Genomic DNA, 9,271 nt, shown 5'->3' with positions numbered 1-9,271 from the left:
TAAAGGCTGATCAGGCTCACTTTCACTCACACATAACCTGTCAGGTTACCCCGTGGGCATAAGGGTAATTTAACAAATCGACATATGTGGGGACGTGTGAGCCAGCGACAGAACGTCAGTATGTAAGCAAGCACAGACTGGTGTATGTGTGCATCTATGAGCTCTCCCAACTCTGAGACGAAGTGTCCAGTGGTTAGATTCAGCAGAGGTTGGGTACAGGGGTGAAGGTCGGAGTCCTCGTGTGTTTATGTGAGATGCATGCTTCACAGTAGACGCTTTCTAAGAGGACGGCTTCCTTATATCTGAGGGTTGTTTCTGTATGTGCACATGTATCACTCCTGCAGTATCCAGTGTAGTGTAGTGTGTGTGTGTGCACGCTCCTCCCTGGGCCAGTATCCGTGGTAAGCTGTGATTCAGGCTGTGAAAACACTGATTTGGCAGCCAGAGCGTCTTCCTCAGTCTCCAACCGGCTCGGCCAACAAGAATCCATCTCTTATTAACTGATGCTTTATTACAAAAGAAAGGAGTGTGTGCGTGTGTGTGTGTTTGGGGCTGGGTTTTGGAGAGGAGGCGTGTCTCTGAAGTCCGGAGTCCTGCCGTAGAGTCGGGCCCCGGTTTCTGTGATTGATTTATCTTTCCGTCTGGGAAATGTCAGAAGTGTCAACTGGAAAAGATTCATTAAGCTGGATGTTTGGATTTTGTGGAATGAAACGGTTCCTAAAAATACCTTTTTGTCTTCAACCACAGAGTGTCTACACGTTTAAAGAAAGCAGTGCAAGAAAAGGTCAGTGTACCTGAGCGCCCGTGCCGTTGCTCGTGTCAGTGACACTTGATTGGCTCACAGGGTTTAGACCTGCCTGCGTGCTGCCGGTGTGCTGATGTGTGCTTCTGTGTTTTCAGCCAGAGTTTATGTTGAATTTCGCTCAGTCTGAGTTGCTCAATAATGGCAAAAAACATAATTATGATCGTGTTGGTAATAGCTCGCGCGCTCACAGTTTTTGTTTTCGTGGCCTCTGATGGCGGCTAACCCTCCGAGGTGTAAGTCATAGTTGGTGACGACCCTAACCCTATGCAAACAGAACACGGCGTTTTGGGGAGGCTTTTGTTTTTTGTTCTCCCAAGTTGTGAAATAATCATTCTCACTGACACATGAAAAATATTCGCATCCATCCATTCTCCGTTCAGGGTGGCCGGGGGGCTGGAGCCTAGCCCAGCTACCATAGGGTAGAGGGCGGGGCACACCCAGGACAGGTCAGCCTGTCACCGGGCTCACACAGACAGACAGACAGACACCTATGGACAGTTTAGATGCACCAATTGATCTAACCTCAAAACTGCATGTGTTTGGACTTTGGAGAGAACCCACACAGACACGGGGAGAACATTTAAACAGATCGTGAATTCAAACCCACTTTCATAGTTTCTCCAAACTTTAAGGTTAGTGTTATGAGACGATTAAGTTAAGAATCTGAAGGTGTAAAGTAGCAATAAAGTAAGAAACTACAAACTGAAGCCAGATGTTTGCAACTAGTCAACCAATCGTTTCTAATCATCGGTGCTGGACGCGTCGTTTATCCCTGTTAGCATTTTAATTGATGCCCAGTGCCGATCCTAAATGCTATGCGGCTCGCTGCCACCAGGTGGCGCTGCAGTCCTGACATTGTCATAGAAAAACAGCATAAGTCTGTTAATCTAGGCCTGATCATTCCGTTAAACCTGTTACCGTTAGTTCGTTTTGAAGGCGAAAGAATGATGAGATGAGGTAATGAGCTCTGTCTGAACGGTGGCTACCTTTCGCTTCGAGGTGCGATGTCTGCTCGCAGTATAAGCTGCAGTGTTCTGAATGCACGGCGTGAGCTGCCTCACAGTATTTAACGTACCGTCCATTACTGAAGATCAATGTCATTAATGGTTTTTGGCAGTCTATTAAAAAGTCCTCAAATGTAACTTTTTAAAATATCTCAGTGTTTGTTAGGTTTACTCGTAGAAGTCGTCCAACTTTTTTCCTCATTTAGAAATTAGTCGCTGGGAACGTCCCGAGTCCAGACGTGCAGTAAAATAACAGGAAAATAAAGTAGTGATAAAAATGTGGGTCATTTAGTGTGAGTATTGTCTTTGATCCCTCGATTGCAGGTCCTCATCCGTGGGATCATCACTGGCGATAGCTTGGACCTCAGTCTGACATCGTTAGTTTTAAGTCTGATTCACTGAACATGAAGTTCATCCAGTCACGGTCCAGTTCAGCGCAGGGTGTGACCCGGGGTTCTTCGGTTTTTCATTCAGATCTCCGCTGTGACGTCTGATCGCTCACACACAGAGCTGCTGCATCCTTGGAGTTATTTTCCTACCAAAGCACATTGTCCCCTTCACAAAATGTGAATCACAATAACTAAATGGCATCAAATATGTGCGATTGTTTTCTTCGTTTGCCAATCAATCAGTCCAGCTCCGTTGGAGGCGAACCATACCGCGGCGAACGGAGGCTTTATTTTCAAACCGCACAGATAGTAAAATGTCAAAAATGCATTCAAACTAAAAAAAGAACCTCCCACTCAAACCCCATCTGCTGTGGAAAACCATTTAATACGATTACATGCAGAATGAAGTGTGTACCAACAGATGATGAGAATTAGGAAAAGTCAGACAATATTCTCAGCATTCAGAACATACAATTGTAAACATCAGCAGCAGAAAGAAGGCAGTTAAACCTCTAATCTCCAAACAAACAAAGCAGCCGATCGGGCCCTAACGGCTGCATCCATGTTCATAGAGACTGCACAGCCACACGCTGCAGTCTGACGCAGACGTTTGGGGCTGTGGATGCCTCGGCGTGTTCGGCGTCTTTGATGTCAGTCAGGTTTTACAAGTAATTTAACCACATTAGCAGAAGATAATGGTTAATTAAGGAAACTGGATCGTTTCAGCTATGCGTTTTAGATTTCATTACAATAAACTTCCTCCATGTTGGATTATTATCAGCTGGTACAGGGATGGAAAGAAATCAAAAATGAATTTAATTTTCTGGCAACTAAAAGGAACCAAACGGTCATACAGCGATACATCAGAGCCAAATTTTTTTCATCAACTTTAACCGCTTGTTTGTGGCTGATCTGCAGATTACATCGAGTGGACGCTGGTAATAAAATACAGTAAAGTAACTGTCAGTGACTTGTAGTTATTCCTGAAAAATGTGAGTTTCGAACTGCTGCTTTCCTAGAAACCGTTTTGTAATCCGAGCGCATCGGGCGCGCTGACGTGCGTCCGCTGTTTAAACGCGCAGAGCGCTGCCAGCAGCTTTTCTGGATGGAGAGTAAACCGCAGTGCAAACCCACAGTTTGACGAGCTTGTACGCGCTCGTTATTGGCTGGTTCATTAGGTCATGCACATGTGTTTTCGCTGCGTGTGAGCCGTTCGACACGATTCGGCGGACTCGAGGAAGAATCGGTGGTTTTTACGCCCCTCCGCCCAGTAAACAAGCAGCCGGCCTCGCTCTACGACACCTTCGAAGGTTCATCTGGTTTTGATGAAAATTTTCCAACCTCAGAATATCCTCACCTGCCAGCTTGGAGATGTGAGCTTTCCCTCCTCCTCCTTCTTCTCCGCTCTTTCTTGGAAGCTTGTATTTACACTTGAGCCAGTGCGGTAATCCTTAAAATATGTGCCGTCTAATGCGTTTTAAATGATGCCGCCACAGGAATTTACTACTCAAATTCCAAGTGAAACAGTATTTTGAGAGCATCTTTTTTTCCTCTGTGATGTTGGGTCAGAGCAGAGGGCCGAGGAGAACTCTGTGGCACTGATGTCAGGTCCAGTATAACTGCGTGCTCTAGTGTATATAAAGTCTTCCCCTAAAGCAAGACAACACCAGGTATGCCAGGAAAGTTGGCAGCACCTGTACTTTATTGTTGCAGCTGCCGGTGGGGATTATGAGAGCATGACACATCAAAGGCTCTGACTGACGGCCGTCTAATCCAAACACTTTCCTTCTCTCTTGTGCAACACGTCGTTTAAGTTTCCTTCAAGGTCTCCAAGTAGATTGTTTGGGTGCTGTAGTTTCTGTTAGCCCCGCCCCCTTCTCAGCTTTGACCTGTGCGCCATGATTAGACCGTCTTCCTCGACGGGCGGCTTGGCCGACCCTGCAGATATGTAATTGTGCAGTAGAACATCTGTGCTTAAGATGGCTGGAAACGTACTGAGAATATCATGAGAGAATCCACCCGGAAAGAGGACTGTGCTGGTACAGATGGGTGGAGGTCTCGAGCTGCAGGCTTTATGTGGTTGGTGTCTAAGTCAGGTCTGCAGGGGGCGATCTGACTGACAGGAAGGGATTTAAAAAGTGTGAAAATTGATCTCTGTGTTTTGCGAAGAAAGAAAGAAGTCACCACCGACAGAAAGAAGAGCTCCTCGTCTCCCTTCAGCTGGACCAAAACTCTCCAACCCTCCTGAGTGGAGAAGCTGGCTCATGCTAATGATGGTAATCGGGCATGCACTCGGCCTGCCGCAAAGGGGGTTGTATTTTTGGATGGTGTATCTGATAAGGTGCTTGTGGACTTTGGTCTCCTTATTTCTGTTTATCTGTCGTTGCTACACCTTTGTTTTAGAGGCAGCACAGTTTCTCCTCTTTAACCTCCTGAGACTCGAACTCTTCCACAGCAGCATTTTAGATTTCCCTTTGATGTTTGGGCTGATTGCTGCCCGATCAATGTAAAAACAAACAATTACCAGATTTTTTTGTTTTAGCTGACTTTTGTTTCTAAGAAAAGTGAGAGCCAAAAATGAGGATATTAGTTTAAAATTTCGACAGAACAGTAGCAGGTTAATGTCCTCGTAAGTGGATATCAGGCCCTTGTACAGCAAAATTGAGTATTTGGGCCTAAATAACCAAAAATGTGATGTCCACATATGTGGACGCAGGTCTTGTGTGACCTGATCCGCTGCGTTACACAAAATCAGGAAGAAAAGAAGCAGAAACTGTGCTGCCAAGTCAAAACTAGGCTCTAAAACAGGCTTAAAGGCTTTTTGGAGCTGCATAGTTCACAAAGGGACCGCCTTTCCATATTTCATTTTCAAACATAACAAAAAGTAAATCTGCACATTAATCGTATTATTACCACATGTTTCATGTGAGGGTGTGTTGTTCAGAAAGTTTCTCTCTTATTTGGAGAAAACGATGGAAATAAATACATGAATGAAAAGAAAGCTGGAACATCTGCTCTTGATGAAGACGGACTTTTTTTCCCTCCAACACTTTGCCTTCTTCGAGGAATCTGAAGGAATTCTCCGGCTCAGCTGCTCTTTGGCATTGTAGCCCATCTTTCATCGGTTATTAAAGGTCCAGCGTCGCGGTCCCGGCATGGAACGATGTGCTGTGAGAGGGGGAATAAATACGGGAGCTTAAACTCATCACTTCCTGTTTGCTGTTTCCTCTTTACCGGAGAGTCTGAGCAGAGCGTGTTCCCTGAACTTTGACCTCTTCCTCGTTAGTTGTTTTTCGAGTTGGTAGTTTGAGAGGTTTACTCTGCCTGTTGCACTCGTGTCACATTTAGTTGCTCAGAAAAAGAACTTCAGAGGTAAATTGGTGATTTCTGGATTGACCTCGACTCGCTTTTGGATTTTGCTCCAATATAAAGAAATGAAATCACTGTTTTCTCCCCTCAGCATTAGAATAATTTGCTTCAAGGCTAACAGTCATTAATTTTTTTGCTAACCCTTCCTCGTGGCTTGATGTGACATTTCTTCACAAATTATAATTAGCTGTGCCGTACAATTTAGTTTGTGAAAAAGGTTAAAAAACTGTGGTGACCTTGCCTTTTCTCCCTGTCCACTCTTAGACGTACACCCCCCTGTTAGGCATCTTTTGGTGCTGCAAACATGTTGTTAGAGTTGTTTTGGAGCTAATCTAGTTAAAGTGCTTAGAGTCACCGTCTCTGCTCTCAGTCGTATTGATATTTGCAAAAAGTATTTGGAATATTCCTTATCGGTCCGATAAAAGTTTTACTTTTTTACTTTGCCATTCTGACACCATCTGTGATTGAGCTTCAGCATCATAGTTTATTTACAGTATGTACAGTGCTGTAGTCCCCCCGTCCATTGATTTTATTATTTAGCAATCACAACGTTCTGTGTATTCATCCATCTAAGTAATAATAATGATAAAAATAATCATGTTTCAGCTACGAAGTACTTCATGATGAATGAAAGACGGAGTATTATAATCAGCTGGTTTTCATAATCACACTCATTCACCAACCCCAACTCCACCGTCTTTGGAAACGGTGGAGCTGGAGCTCATCCAACCTTTGGACGATGGACTCTGTGGAGAGGCAGCGGAAATATAATGTGAACTGCCACAACGTCACCTAGTCCGGCTGGTGGGGTTGTTAGCAACCACTGAACTGAGGAAGAAACCTCCGGCAGAACCAGGCTCAGGGAGGGGCGGGGCCATCTGCTGTGATTGGTTGGGGTGAGAGAAGGAAGACAGGATAAAGACATGCTGTGGAAGAGAGACAGAGGTTAATAACAGATATGATTCAATGCAGAGAGGTCTGTTAACACATAGTGAGTGAGAAAGGTGACTGGAAAGGAAAAACTCAATGCATCATGGGAATCCCCGGCAGCCTACGTCTATTGCAGCATAACTAAGGGAGGATTCAGGGTCACCTGGTCCAGCCCTAACTATATGCTTTAGCAAAAAGGAAAGTTTGAAGCCTGATCTTAAAAGTAGAGATAGTGTCTGTCTCCTGAATCCAAACTGGAAGCTGGTTCCACAGAAGAGGGGCCTGAAAACTGAAGGCTCTGCCTCCCATTCTACTTTTAAATACTCTAGGAACAACAAGTAGGCCTGCAGAGCAAGAGCGAAGTGCTCTAATAGGGTGATCTCTGCTTATAGGTCGTCTCCTCGTGCACCTCTGCACTTCTATATTATGTTTACTGGGTGAAAGTCCCGTTTTGACCACTTGCACCACCAAACCTGAACAGAAAGCAAACATCGATTCCTGACTGACCCGGCATTCGTGTTGAGGATCGTCCCCGTGGTGAGGTCTGGGTCTCTGTTTACAACTCAGACCAAACGGCTGTTTTCAATGGAAGAAGTCAGTTTTTGTTTTTTCCAAATAGCACAGCTACAGTTGTCTCAAGGCACTGTGATATTGAAGGAAAATCTCTCCTGTGAACACCACTTGGTGATAGTGGGAAGAAGAACTCCCTTTAACAGGAAGAGACCTCCAGTAGAACCATGAAGCTGTTTTAAGTTGCTGCCAACTCAAAAGCCTCATACTGTTGCTTCTCAGTATAAGAATCAATGAACCCAGGAGGAGGCTTCATGTGAAGAGTGCATTTGTCACCACGTGTTGTGTCTTTGAAAGACGGTTTAGGAAGTGTGGTAACCCGGCCGGTCTTTACCGGAGCACGAGTGTTTCTACCTTTGGCAAAGCGCCGTCCCTCGGTTTGATTCAAAGAACAAAGAAACGTCACACCTCTGCTCTGACTGATGGATATTACGTAAACTCTGTTTGTTCATTCTGCGGGTCCAACACCAAAACCTGATCTCACCATCTATTACACTGAAAGAATTTCAGCCTTCAAACTTCAAGAGGAAGTCACGACCCTTCATGTTTGTCCAATCGCCCACAGGAATGAAAAACAAACACGCCAAAACCGACCACCGTGGTCCAAAAATGCAACTCAAGATCTGTGAGAAGACCACAAAAATTCCCCTCAGGCACACGAGTAGAATAGGATTACACAGGTATGACATACCGAGGGCCATCGAGTTTGAACATACAAGGCCCGGTATTGATACAAGTCCAGCCTTTGTTTGTTGATCCTGAGAGTCCGACACCAAAAACCCGAAAATGTTTGGAGCTGGAATCGCACAAACAATGTCGGCTTTCAGCATCGCTGTATGTTTGTCTGGTTACCTACAGGAATGAAAAACAAACCGACCAACAGATCTCTGAGAAGACGAGAAAAACTCTCAAAGTCCTGAACACATGAGAAAACAGAAACGAGCTTTTCATGAGAGGCTTTCTTTAATAACGAAGGTCTCCACAGCTGTTTCAGCTACGAAGTACTTCATGATGAATGAAAGACGGAGTATTATAATCAGCTGGTTTTCATAATCGCACTCATTCACCAACCCCAACTCCACCGTCTTGGACTGCGGATGGAGGTCTTTGCTCTGCAGCCTCGGTCAGTTCGGAACAATGACCCTCCAGCTCCACAGCAGGAGGAAGGATTACTGTGGAAAAGGGTGGAGCTGGAGCTCATCCAACCATGGAGAGGCCTAGACCTAGTCCTGCTTGAGAGGTTGTTAGCAGCCATCGGACTTTCAAAATAAGACGGGGGCTGTCCTGTAATGAGTCAGCCGTTAATGGCAGGAAGAAAAGCATGAATCGCATATCTTTGGCAGTTTTTGGGCAACCTGGTCGAATTGGAGGCCTAGAAGACGGCTTTAAGAGATTCATCCGGCTGTATGCAGTAATAAACCAATACCTGTGTGGATACAGTCAGGCTGCAAATCGATTAAGAATATCTACAAATGAAACCGAGAGGCCAGCAGGACCTCCAGACCAAAAACGAATTCAGGTAACCTCCTTCAGAGGTCGTTTTGTGGGTGTTTCCTACTTCCTGTTTATGTTAATGAGCAGTCTGGTGTCTGAATATTTGATCAGTTTTGTGCCTCTTTTGTCAAATACATGAAGCTACCGTTGTTAAAAGGGACGTCCTGACTCTGAAATGTGACCGCGTGCTTCTATGCGTCACGTCCTCTACGCTCGCTGCAGGAGTTTCACATCTGCCAAACGATGCGGCCAAGAAACGCCTCTTAAATCAGCGCTATCTGCGTCTCTGGGTGGAGTTGTCCTCTTCTTATCAGTCGCCCCTGAAATCCACGGTGATGGAAAACCTTTGCACACTTTCCCAGCCATCTTGTTTGGAGTGTGAGTTCGTGTGAGGACCCTATAACTCACCCGCCATCTTGTTTAGAGTGTGTGTGTGCGCGCGCGCACGTGGTGTGTGCATGTGACTGTGAGGTTTTGGCCACGGCCGAGGTGTGTGTGTGTGTGTGTGTGTGTGTGTGTACATTTCAGCGTGAGTATGAGGAGTCAGCGCTGTAAAGCTGCTCGTCTCACCGCAGCCAATGTCAACAGCCGAGTGCATAACTTCCCATGAGCCTTTTCCCCTAGAAGGTAACTGGAAGGCTGCTCTGTTAGTCCGGCTCCATAGGGCTGTGTGTGTGTGTGTGTGTGTGTGTGTGTGTGTGTGTGTGTGT

The 9,271-nt window shown here is 45.5% G+C and overlaps 1 protein-coding gene across 2 annotated transcripts in view; it reads left to right on the top strand.

Moving 5' to 3' along the window:
* The first annotated feature begins 746 nt into the window (after positions 1-746).
* The window catches only part of LOC102204364 (zinc fingers and homeoboxes protein 2-like), a 54,012-nt gene continuing 45,487 nt past the window's right edge, over positions 747-9,271 (top strand). The window contains exon 1 of one of the 2 annotated variants that reach the window (XM_005750316.2): positions 747-784. The gene's annotated coding sequence lies outside the window, so the exon portion shown is untranslated. Of the gene's footprint in view, positions 785-8,554; positions 8,587-9,271 lie in introns of those variants that run through there. The other variant, XM_005750315.2, reaches the window with a different exon arrangement.

The sequence above is a fragment of the Pundamilia nyererei genome, unplaced genomic scaffold (genome assembly GCF_000239375.1).
Source record: "Pundamilia nyererei isolate P.nyererei 1_Seehausen unplaced genomic scaffold, PunNye1.0 scaffold00268, whole genome shotgun sequence".
Classification (NCBI taxonomy): domain Eukaryota; kingdom Metazoa; phylum Chordata; class Actinopteri; order Cichliformes; family Cichlidae; genus Pundamilia; species Pundamilia nyererei.
This window is presented reverse-complemented; position numbering and strand designations above follow the sequence as displayed.